The following is an 11,693-nucleotide window of genomic DNA, read 5'->3' on the forward strand; positions in this document are numbered from 1 at the left end:
GGGGTTCCGGTAACCTCCCGGTACTCCGGTAAAACCCTGATTTCACCCGGAACACTTCCGATATCCAAACATAGGCTTCCAATATATCAATCTTTTACGTCTCGACCATTTCGAGACTCCTCGTCATGTCCGTGATCACATCCGGGACTCCGAACAACCTTCGGTACATCAAAATGAATAAACTCATAATATAACTGTCATCGTAACCTTAAGCGTGCGGACCCTACGGGTTCGAGAACAATGTAGACATGACCGAGACACGTCTCCGGTCAATAACCAATAGCGGGACCTGGATGCCCATATTGGCTCCTACATATTCTACGAAGATCTTTATCGGTCAGACCGCATAACAACATACGTTGTTCCCTTTGTCATCGGTATGTTACTTGCCCGAGATTCGATCGTCGGTATCCAATACCTAGTTCAATCTCGTTACCGGCAAGTCTCTTTACTCGTTCTGTAATACATCATCTCGCAACTAACTCATTAGTTGCAATGCTTGCAAGGCTTATGTGATGTGCATTACCGAGAGGGCCCAGAGATACCTCTCCGACAATCGGAGTGACAAATCCTAATCTCGAAATACGCCAACCCAACATCTACCTTTGGAGACACCTGTAATGGTCCTTTATAATCACCCAGTTACGTTGTGACGTTTGGTAGCACCCAAAGTGTTCCTCTGGCAAACGGGAGTTGCATAATCTCATAGTTATAGGAACATGTATAAGTCATGAAGAAAGCAATAGCAACATACTAAACGATCGGGTGCTAAGCTAATGGAATGGGTCATGTCAATCAGATCATTCAACTAATGATGTGACCTCGTTAATCAAATAACAACTCATTGTTCATGGTTAGGAAACATAACCATCTTTGATTAACGAGCTAGTCAAGTAGAGGCATACTAGTGACACTTTGTTTGTCTATGTATTCACACATGTATTATGTTTCCGGTTAATACAATTCTAGCATGAATAATAAACATTTATCATGATTATAAGGAAATAAATAATAACTTTATTATTGCCTCTAGGGCATATTTCCTTTAGTCTTCCACTTGCACTAGAGTCAATAATCTAGATTACACTGTAATGATTCTAACACCCATGGAGCCTTGGTGCTGATCATGTTTTGCTCGTGGAAGACGCTTAGTCAACGGGTCTGCAACATTCAGATCCGTATGTATCTTGCAAATCTCTATGTCTCCCACCTGGACTAGATCCCGGATGGAATTGAAGCGTCTCTTGATGTGCTTGGTTCTCTTGTGAAATCTGGATTCCTTTGCCAAGGCAATTGCACCAGTATTGTCACAAAAGATTTTCATTGGACCCGATGCACTAGGTATGACACCTAGATCGGATATGAACTCCTTCATCCAGACTCCTTCATTTGCCGCTTCCGAAGCAGCTATGTACTCCGCTTCACATGTAGATCCCGCTACGACGCTTTGTTTAGAACTGCACCAACTGACAGCTCCACCGTTTAATGTAAACACGTATCCGGTTTGCGATTTAGAATCGTCCGGATCAGTGTCAAAGCTTGCATCAACGTAACCATTTACGACGAGCTCTTTGTCACCTCCATATACGAGAAGCATATCCTTAGTCCTTTTCAGGTATTTCAGGATGTTCTTGACCGTTGTCCAGTGATCCACTCCTGGATTACTTTGGTACCTCCCTACTAGACTTATAGCAAGGCACACATCAGGTCTGGTACACAGCATTGCATACATGATAGATCCTATCGCTGATGCATAGGGAACATCTTTCATATTCTCTCTATCTTCTGCAGTGGTCGGGCATTGAGTCTTACTCAATTTCACACCTTGTAACACAGGCAAGAATCCTTTCTTTGCTTGATCCATTTTGAACTTCTTCAAAATTTTGTCAAGGTATGTTGTTTGTGAAAGTCCAATTAAGCGTCTTGATCTATCTCTATAGATCTTTATGCCTAATATGTAAGCAGCTTCACCGAGGTCTTTCATTGAAAAACTCTTATTCAAGTATCCCTTTATGCTATCCAGAAATTCTACATCATTTCCAATCAGTAATATGTCATCCACATATAATATCAGAAATGCTACAGAGCTCCCATTCACTTTCTTGTAAATACAGGCTTCACCGAAAGTCTGTATAAAACCAAATGCTTTGATCACACTATCAAAGCGTTTATTCCAACTCAGAGAGGCTTGCACCAGTCCATAAATGGATCGCTGGAGCTTGCACACTTTGTTAGCTCCCTTTGGATCGACAAAACCTTCTGGTTGCATCATATACAACTCTTCTTCCAGAAATCCATTCAGGAATGCAGTTTTGACATCCATCTGCCAAATTTCATAATCATAAAATGCGGCAATTGCTAACATGATTCGGACGGACTTAAGCATCGCTACGGGTGAGAAGGTCTCATCGTAGTCAATCCCTTGAACTTGCCGAAAACCTTTCGCGACAAGTCGAGCTTTGTAGACAGTAATATTACCGTCAGCGTCAGTCTTCTTCTTGAAGATCCATTTATTCTCAATTGCTTGCCGATCATTGGGCAAGTCAACCAAAGTCCATACTTTGTTCTCATACATGGATCCCATCTCAGATTTCATGGCTTCAAGCCACTTTGCGGAATCTGGGCTCACCATCGCTTCTTCATAGTTCGCAGGTTCATCATGATCTAGTAGCATGACTTCCAGAACAGGATTACCGTACCACTCTGGTGCGGATCTTACTCTAGTTGATCTACGAGGTTCAGCAGTATCTTGATCTGAAGTTTCATGATCATTATCATTAGCTTCCTCACTAACTGGTGTAGGTGTCACTGAAACAGTTTTCTGTGATGTACTACTTTCCAATAAGGGAGCAGGTACAGTTACCTCGTCAAGTTCTACTTTCCTCCCATTCACTTCTTTCGAGAGAAACTCCTTCTCTAGAAAGTTTCCGAATTTAGCAACAAAAGTCTTGCCTTCGGATCTGTGATAGAAGGTGTATCCAATAGTTTCCTTTGGATATCCTATGAAGACACATTTCTCCAATTTGGGTTCGAGCTTATCAGGTTGAAGCTTTTTCACATAAGCATCGCAGCCCCAAACTTTCAGAAACGACAACTTTGGTTTCTTGCCAAACCACAGTTCATAAGGCGTCGTCTCAACGGATTTTGATGGTGCCCTATTTAACGTGAATGCGGCCGTCTCTAGAGCGTATCCCCAAAATGATAGCGGTAAATCAATAAGAGACATCATAGATCGCACCATATCTAGTAAAGTACGATTACGACGTTCGGACACACCATTACGTTGTGGTGTTCCGGGTGGCGTGAGTTGCGAAACTATTCCACAATTTTTCAAATGTACACCAAACTCGTAACTCAAATATTCTCCTCCACGATCAGATCGTAGAAACTTTATTTTCTTGTTACGATGATTTTCCACTTCACTCTGAAATTCTTTGAACTTTTCAAATGTTTCAGACTTATGTTTCATTAAGTAGATATACCCATATCTGCTTAAATCATCTGTGAAGGTGAGAAAATAACGATATCCGCCACGAGCCTCAATATTCATCGGACCACATACATCTGTATGTATGATTTCCAACAAATCTGTTGCTCTCTCCATAGTACCGGAGAACGGTGTTTTAGTCATCTTGCCCATGAGGCACGGTTCGCAAGTACCAAGCGATTCATAATCAAGTGGTTCCAAAAGTCCATCAGTATGGAGTTTCTTCATGCGCTTTATACCGATATGACCTAAACGGCAGTGCCACAAATAAGTTGCACCATCATTATCAACTCTGCATCTTTTGGCTTCAACATTATGAATATGTGTATCACTACTCTCGAGATTTAATAAGAATAGACCACTCTTCAAGGGTGCGTGACCATAAAAGATATTACTCATATAAATAGAACAACCATTATTCTCTGATTTAAATGAATAACCGTCTCGCATTAAACAAGATCCAGATATAATGTTCATGCTCAACGCTGGCACCAAATAACAATTATTTAGGTCTAATATTAATCCCGAAGGTAGATGTAGAGGTAGCGTGCCGACCGCGATCACATCGACTTTGGAACCGTTTCCCACGCGCATCGTCACCTCGTCCTTAGCCAATCTTTGCTTAATTCGTAGCCCCTGTTTCGAGTTGCAAATATTAGCAACGGAACCAGTATCAAATACCCAGGTGCTACTGCGAGCATTAGTAAGGTACACATCAATAACATGTATATCACATATACCTTTGTTCACCTTGCCATCCTTCTTATCCGCCAAATACTTTGGGCAGTTCCGCTTCCAGTGACCAGTCTGCTTGCAGTAGAAGCACTCAGTTTCAGGCTTAGGTCCAGACTTGGGTTTCTTCTCTTGAGCAGCAACTTGCTTTCCGTTCTTCTTGAAGTTCCTCTTCTTCTTCTCTTTGCCCTTTTTCTTGAAACTAGTGGTCTTGTTGACCATCAACACTTGATGCTCCTTCTTGATTTCTACCTCCGCAGCTTTCAGCATTGCGAAGAGCTCGGGAATAGTCTTGTTCATCCCTTGCATATTATAGTTCATCACGAAGCTCTTGTAGCTTGGTGGCAGTGATTGGAGAATTCTGTCAATGACGCAATCATCTGGAAGATTAACTCCCAATTGAATCAAGTGATTATTATACCCAGACATTTTGAGTATATGCTCACTAACAGAACTGTTCTCCTCCATCTTGCAGCTATAGAACTTATTGGAGACTTCATATCTCTCAATCCGGGCATTTGCTTGAAATATTAACTTCAACTCCTGAAACATCTCATATGCTCCATGACGTTCAAAACGTCGTTGAAGTCCCGATTCTAAGCCGTAAAGCATGGCACACTGAACTATCGAGTAGTCATCAGCTTTGCTCTGCCAGACGTTCATAACATCCGGTGTTGCTCCAGCAGCAGGCCTGGCACCTAGCGGTGCTTCCAGGACGTAATTCTTCTGAGCAGCAATGAGGATAATCCTCAAGTTACGGACCCAGTCCGTGTAATTGCTACCATCATCTTTCAACTTTGCTTTCTCAAGGAACGCATTAAAATTCAACGGAACAACAGCACGAGCCATCTATCTACAATCAACATAAACAAGCAAGATACTATCAGGTACTAAGTTCATGATAAATTTAAGTTCAATTAATCATATTACTTAAGAACTCCCACTTAGATAGACATCCCTCTAATCCTCTAAGTGATTACGTGATCCAAATCAACTAAACCATAACCGATCATCACATGAGATGGAGTAGTTTTCAATGGTAAACATCGTTATGTTGATCATATCTACTATATGATTCACGCTCGACCTTTCGGTCTCCGTGTTCCGAGGCCATATCTGTATATGCTTGGCTCGTCAAGTATAACCTGAGTATTCCGTGTGTGCAACTGTTTTGCACCCATTGTATTTGAACGTAGAACCTATCACACCCGATCATCACGTGGTGTCTCAGCACGAAGAACTTTCGCAATGGTGCATACTCAGGGAGAACACTTCTTGATAATTTAGTGAGAGATCATCTTATAATGCTACCGTCAATCAAAGCAAGATAAGATGCATAAAAGGATAAACATCACATGCAATCAATATAAGTGATATGATATGGCCATGATCATCTTGTGCTTGTGATCTCCATCTCCGAAGCACCGTCGTGATCACCATCGTCACCGGCGTGACACCTTGATCTCCATCGTAACATCGTTGTCGTCTCGCCAAGCTTATGCTTCCACGACTATCACTACCGCTTAGTAATAAAGTAAAGCATTACATCGCGATTTCATTGCATACAATAAAACGACAACCATAAGGCTCCTGCCAGTTGCCGATAACTCGGTTACAAAACATGATCATCTCATACAATAAAATTCAGCATCATGTCTTGACCATATCACATCACAACATGCCCTGCAAAAACAAGTTAGACGTCCTCTACTTTGTTGTTGCAAGTTTTACGTGGCTGCTACGGGCTTAAGCAAGAACCAATCTCACCTACGCATCAAAACCACAACGATAGTTTGTCAAATAGACTCCGTTTTAACCTTCGCAAGGACCGGGCGTAGCCATACTTGGTTCAACTAAAGTTGGAGAGACAGTCGCCCGCAAGCCACCTGTGTGCAAAGCACGTCGGGGAAACCCGTCTCGCGTAAGCGTACGCGTAAGGTTGGTCCGGGTTGTCTCGTCCAACAATGCCGCCGAACCAAATTATGACATGCTGGTAGGCAGTATGACTTATATCGCCCACAACTCACTTGTGTTCTACTCGTGCATATAACATCAACATAAATAACCTAGGCTCTGATACCACTGTTGGGTTTCGTAGTAATTTCAAAAAATTTCCTACGCACACGCAAGATCATGGTGATGCATAGCAACGAGGGGGAGAGTATTGTCTACGTACCCACGCAGACCGACTGCGGAAGCGTTGACGCAACATAGAGAAAGTAGTCGTACGTCTTCACGATCCAACCGATCAAGTAGCGAAACTACGACACCTCCGAGTTCGAGCACACGTTCAGCTCGATGACGATCCCCGGACTCCAATCCAGCAAAGTGTCAGGGAAGAGTTCCGTCAGCACGATGACGTGGTGACGATCTTGATGCACTACAGCAGCAGGGCTTCGCCTAAACTCCGCTACAGTATTATCGAGGAATATGGTGGCTGGGGGCACCGCACACGGCTAAGGAATAGATCACGTGGATCAACTTGTGTCTTTCTGGGGTGCCTCTGCCTCAGTATATAAAGGAGCCAAGGGGGAGGGGGGCACCGGCCAGGAGGAGGGCGCAGGAGGAGTCCTACTCCTTCCGAGAGTAGGACTCCCCCCCCAATCCTAGTTGGACTAGGATTCCCCGAGGGGGAAAGAGAGAGAAGGGGGGCCGGCCACCTCTCCTAGTCCTAATAGGACTAGGGGGAGGGGGGAGGCGCGCGACCACCTTGGGCTGCCCCTTTCTCCTTTCCACTAAAGCCCATCTAGGCCCATATGGTTCCCGGGGGGTTCCGGTAACCTCCCGGTACTCCGGTAAAACCCTGATTTCACCCGGAACACTTCCGATATCCAAACATAGGCTTCCAATATATCAATCTTTACGTCTCAACCATTTCGAGACTCCTCGTCATGTCCGTGATCACATCCGGGACTCCGAACAACCTTCGGTACATCAAAATGCATAAAGTCATAATATAACTGTCATCGTAACCTTAAGCGTGCGGACCCTACGGGTTCGAGAACAATGTAGACATGACCGAGACACGTCTCCGGTCAATAACCAATAGCGGGACCTGGATGCCCATATTGGCTCCTACATATTCTACGAAGATCTTTATCGGTCAGACCGCATAACAACATACGTTGTTCCCTTTGTCATCGGTATGTTACTTGCCCGAGATTCGATCGTCGGTATCCAATACCTAGTTCAATCTCGTTACCGGCAAGTCTCTTTACTCGTTCTGTAATACATCATCTCGCAACTAACTCATTAGTTGCAATGCTTGCAAGGCTTATGTGATGTGCATTACCGAGAGGGCCCAGAGATACCTCTCCGACAATCGGAGTGACAAATCCTAATCTCGAAATACGCCAACCCAACATCTACCTTTGGAGACACCTGTAATGCTCCTTTATAATCACCCAGTTACGTTGTGACGTTTGGTAGCACCCAAAGTGTTCCTCCGGCAAACGGGAGTTGCATAATCTCATAGTTATAGGAACATGTATAAGTCATGAAGAAAGCAATAGCAACATACTAAACGATCGGGTGCTAAGCTAATGGAATGGGTCATGTCAATCAGATCATTCAACTAATGATGTGACCTCGTTAATCAAATAAAAACTCATTGTTCATGGTTAGGAAACATAACCATCTTTGATTAACGAGCTAGTCAAGTAGAGGCATACTAGTGACACTTTGTTTGTCTATGTATTCACACATGTATTATGTTTCCGGTTAATACAATTCTAGCATGAATAATAAATATTTATCATGATTATAAGGAAATAAATAATAACTTTATTATTGCCTCTAGGGCATATTTCCTTCAGTCAGGACCCATAACCTGAACTTCACGCTGGCACCGGTAACGACAGTTTGCACGGGGACGTAGTTGCTGCAGCCGTGAGGACCCCCCTGCCAGTACGGAAGGAATGTGTGTTGCCGCCTATCCTCCACTGGTCTCGCCTTGTTGAGCGACGTGTGCGTCGACTGCTTCCTCCAGTGCCTCACTGCCGCCCGAGAGGGTTTATTCTTGGGCATGGACACCGGTGGCGAGTCAGGGTGTGACATCCAATCTGATGTTGACTTATTATTACTGAAGAGCCAATCGCAAGAGTCAGTGAAAGGAAATAGGATTCAACGTTCATCTGTTGAATTGGAACTCATGATGGCAAAATCACAAATCCAAATCTAACCTCGGATCTTTTAGAGCACCAGGCACCTCCCACCTTCCAAACGGGTGATGGCGAGAATATGACACGGCTCGCGGCTTCTCCGGGTAGGCTACCGATGCAGCGGTAGATCGTAGGCAACCACTACCCATGCGGCAAGGCACACATGGGCGACATGAGGTGAGGGCGGAGGCGTGCCGCGTGGTAGCCATCGATAGAGCAGAAAGGTAGGTGGAGAGATGAAGACGTAGGGATCGAGAGAGGAGTGGAGAATAAAGAAGGTTCAGGATGCAGCGGGCCCAATGGGCACAAGCTAGTGCTGGTGGATTTTTATGGTGCGGGAGAGTGGTCCGTAGAACAGAAAGTTTGCTAGTTATGTGGAAGGCGAAAGAGGAAGAGACAAGTCGGTTCAGTGACCATGGGATGGCTAAGCAAAGAAAAAATGTATCAATGATTTGTGGATTTGTGGGTGGATTGCTGACCAGGCTAAATTGATTTGCTGAGGTGGAATGTTGCTGATGTGGACAGCTTGCATCTCTAGAGAAATAAGACTGTGGGGTAGTATGTTGATGAGTTCAACAAATTATCTCGCTATGCCCCAGATGATGTGGCCACAGATGCCACTAAACAGGAGAAGTTTCTCGAGGGACTCAATGATGAGCTGGGAATGCAGCTAATGGTGGCTACCTTCAACAACTACCAGGAGCTGGTAGACAAGGCCACCATACTTGAAGGCAAGCAGCAGCAGATTGATAGCCGCAAAGAGGAAGTATAGCCAGGGGAAGTACAACTCCGGAGCTCGGCAGAAGCCCCGCTATGCCCCATACTCGGGAGGACATACCCATCACAACCATGGAGGACATAACCATGGAGGGAATGGAAACAATCGCAACCACGACAACAACTCCAAGTCAGGCAATGGAGGCAATGGCAACCAGCACCGTCCTACTCCGGCTCAGAAGGATCTGAGTCATATCACCTGTTTCAAGTGCCAGAAGACAGGACACTATGCCACCGATTGTCCGGAGGCCAAGAAGAGGAATGGAAACGACAACGGCAATGGAAGCTCAACAAAGATGCCCAACCCTTTTCCTCATGCTGAGGTGAATCACATTAACATGGAGGACGTCTATGATCAGCCAGACATTGTGGTTGGTAAGTTTTTATTAAATTCACGTCCAATGTTGGTACTCTTTGATTTCGGTGCAACGCATTCATTCATATCAAGGGTAGTTGTGGAAAAGTACGGGTTGCCCACTAGGACCCTTAGAACCCCGCTCCAGGTCACTTCCCCAGGAGGAGAGATGATGGCGGGCTTAGGTTGTCATTCAACCCTCAGCATCGGAAATCATGATTTTTTTCCATAGACCTCATAGTCTTAGAATCCCAGGGATTGAATGTGATCCTAGGCATGGACTGGTTGACGAAGTTTGAAGGGAACATTGATTGTGCCCGCAAGACGATTTTGCTCACCACCCCGGAGCAGAAGAGTTGTATGTATCTAGACGCACACCGATGAAGAATCAGGTGAATTCCCTCACGGGAGTTGTTCAGGAGGAAGTGCCTGTAGTACAAGATTTTTCGGATGTATTTCCGGAGGAATTACCAGGAATGCCACCGGACAGAGAAATAGAATTTTTGATCGAGTTATTACCTGGCACAGCCCCAATATCCAAGAGACCTTATCGGATGCCCCGGAATGATTTGGAAGAGATCAAGCAACAGATCAAGGAATTATTGGAGAAAGGATATATTCACCCAAGTTCGTCACCTTGGGGAACCCCAGTTCTTTTGGTAGAGAAGAAGGATGGAACCCTGAGAATGGTTGTAGATTATCGTTCATTGAACGACGTGACCATCAAGAATAAGTACCCTCTGCCGATGATTAATGATTTATTTGATCAGCTAGTCGGAGCCAAAGTATTTTCCAAGATCGATCTTCGATCAGGGTATCATCAGCTGAAGATTCGTGAACAGGATATACCCAAAATAGTTTTCACCACCAGGTATGGTTTATATGAGTATACCGTCATGTCATTCGGATTGACTAATGCCCCTGCGTATTTCATGAGCATGATGAACAAGGTATTTATGGAATATCTGGACAAGTTTGTCGTGGTGTTCATCGATGGCATATTGGTTTTCTCCAAGAGCGAGGAAGAGCATAAGGAACATCTGCGTCTAGTTCTGGAGAAACTCCGAGAACATCAGTTATAGGCCATGTTTAGCAAATGTGAATTCTGGTTGAAGGAAGTCGGATTCCTCGGACATGTTATTTTAGGAGAAGGAATAGCATTCGACCCCACCAAGGTTGAATCGGTCACCAACTGGCAGTCCCCCACCTCAGTCAAGGAGATCCGTAGTTTTCTCGGACTTGCAGGATATTATCGGAGATTTATTGAGAATTTCTGCAAGATTGCTAAGCCCATGACGGAGCTGTTGAAGAAGGAAACTAAGTACGTTTGGATCGAGGATTGTGAAGCCAGTTTTCAGGAGTTGAAGAAACGTCTGGTTACAGCCCCAGTGCTCATTTTGCCGGGCATACACAAGGATTACCAGGTATATTGTGATGCTTCTCGTCAAGGACTCGGAGGAGTGCTCATGCAGGAAGGAAAAGTTGTAGCTTATACCTCCAGACAGCTACGACCTCACGAGATGAATTATGCCACACACGATTTGGAGTTAGCAGCCATAGTGCACACACTCAAGACATGGAGACATTTCCTTGTCGGAAATAGTAGTGATGTTTACACGGATCATAAGAGCTTGAAGTACATTTTCACGCAGAAGGAGTTGAACCTCGGACAGAGGAGATGGCTTGAATTGATCAAGGACTATGACATGAGATTGCATTATCACCCAGGGAAGGAAAATGTTGCAGCAGATGCCTTGAGCCGTAAAAGCTATGTGAACACCCTCATAGCTGGAGGATTATCTCAGGAATTAGCCGACGATCTCAGAGAGCTCCGACTGGAGATAGTACCAAGAGGATTTGTCGCCACCTTGGATATACAGTCCACTCTGACCGAAAGATTTCGTGAAGCGCAGAAGACGGACAAGGAAATTGCAGAGATAAAGGAAAAGATGAGTAACGGAAAGGCTAAAGGTTTTCATGAGGATGAACACGGAACTTTATGGTTTGAGGATCGTATCTATGTGCCCAATGACCCAGAGGTCAGGAAGTTAATTCTTTAGAGGGCCCATGATTCACCGTACTCAATTCACCCAGGCAACACCAAGATGTATCTGGATTTGAAAGAAAGTTTCTGGTGGACAGGTATGAAGAAGGATATTGTCGAGTACGTAGCAGTATGCGA

This window comes from Triticum urartu, chromosome 2 (genome assembly GCF_003073215.2).
Source record: "Triticum urartu cultivar G1812 chromosome 2, Tu2.1, whole genome shotgun sequence".
Classification (NCBI taxonomy): domain Eukaryota; kingdom Viridiplantae; phylum Streptophyta; class Magnoliopsida; order Poales; family Poaceae; genus Triticum; species Triticum urartu.